Below are 1,307 nucleotides of genomic sequence, written 5' to 3'. Positions count from 1 at the left end.
TGAATGAGTTGCCAGGTGAGGCTATCCTCTGGTTCAAAAGAAGGTGGCATTTTTCAGACATGGAGTTGCTTTTTTTCCTCAAAAATCTGCTGATTCATATTTGCAAAACACTCAAAAATGACTTTCACATAGCATTTGAAAACTAAAGAATGTTCAACAACTTTTTTGAAAATCAATGAATAGTATCAGCCATTAAATGACGTTACCTCAAGTGAATTAGTGAATTCCAAATGCGGCCTTTAATTGTTGTCTTACGCTGTCGAATCGTGTCCATCGCATAGCGACGCCATGGACACATCTCTCCCAGAACGCCCCGCCTCCATCTGCAATTGTTCTGGTAGTGGATCCACTGAGTTTTCTTGGTAAAAATACGGAAGCGGTTTACCATTGCCTCCTTCCGTGCATTAAACCTGGGTCTCCACCCTTGACTCTCTCCCAGGCCGCTGCTGCCCAGCACAGGGGAGTTTTGACTTGTAGCAGATTGCCTGCCACTCACTAGCCACTGCCCTAGCTAGGAATGGAATGGATAGGCCTCTGCTTGACTCTCCCTCCCATAGTCGAGACTGGTCGAGTACTGGAAACTCTCCAGGTGCCACCCTGAGAGGGCAGGTCTTTAATTAGATCATTAATTTTTTTTTGGTAAACCACCCCAATTGTGGTAAACATCCATTCTGGTAAGCCCGTGTTCAGTATGGTACTCAGTTTGGCTTCATAAAGGTTGGCGGAGGTCTCTTCCACCTCTGAAAACCAAGGAAACAGGAAAAAAAATAGTATTTCAAAGCATCGGTACATCAGGTAAACCAAGTACTGCCTTAGGACAAATAGTAAGATCATCCCTACCAAAAGCACTTAACACTTCTGTGATTCATTTCTTTTATTGTTGTTTGGAGAATCGAAGATGGAAACCAGAACACCGATCAAATTCTCAAGCCTCCATCTTTTTACAAGAGTGTGCTAAGGAGTTGGGTTGGCATTTATAAAAGGAAGAACCTGGTCTTCACAATGACAGGGAGACATTTTTATACATCTTGACCTCTTGAATCATGCGTCTACAACCCTTTTAGTCAGGCCTCAGAAGAGACTCCATTAAATTTTCAGGGAATCTGCTTTGATCTAGGAACACTCATCCTATTTCAGCTTATCTGAAGTGTTTCAAAAAGTACTTATTTTGCAGGGGCCAGTTATCCTGACAGCAACCAAGTAGGTGAGTGAGGAGCACGTGCTTTCTGAGGAATCCAATCCCGCTCATCAGGATTGACTCCCATATTTCATTCTCTTCCTCAAAGGGGAGACTCATTTGCAAACTT

General features: G+C 43.2%; 1 non-coding gene across 1 annotated transcript; it reads right to left on the bottom strand.

The window, feature by feature from the left end:
* Nucleotides 1–469: 469 nt before the first annotated feature.
* On the bottom strand, nucleotides 470–607 carry LOC119938113. The gene has a single exon (XR_005454350.1). It is a non-coding gene; the product is annotated as a small nucleolar RNA SNORA7 (small nucleolar RNA).
* Nucleotides 608–1,307: the final 700 nt, after the last annotated feature.

The sequence above is a fragment of the Tachyglossus aculeatus genome, chromosome 1, assembly GCF_015852505.1.
Source record: "Tachyglossus aculeatus isolate mTacAcu1 chromosome 1, mTacAcu1.pri, whole genome shotgun sequence".
Lineage (NCBI taxonomy): Eukaryota > Metazoa > Chordata > Mammalia > Monotremata > Tachyglossidae > Tachyglossus > Tachyglossus aculeatus.
Note: the sequence above shows the minus strand (reverse complement) of the source record. Positions and strands in the feature narration are given on the sequence as shown.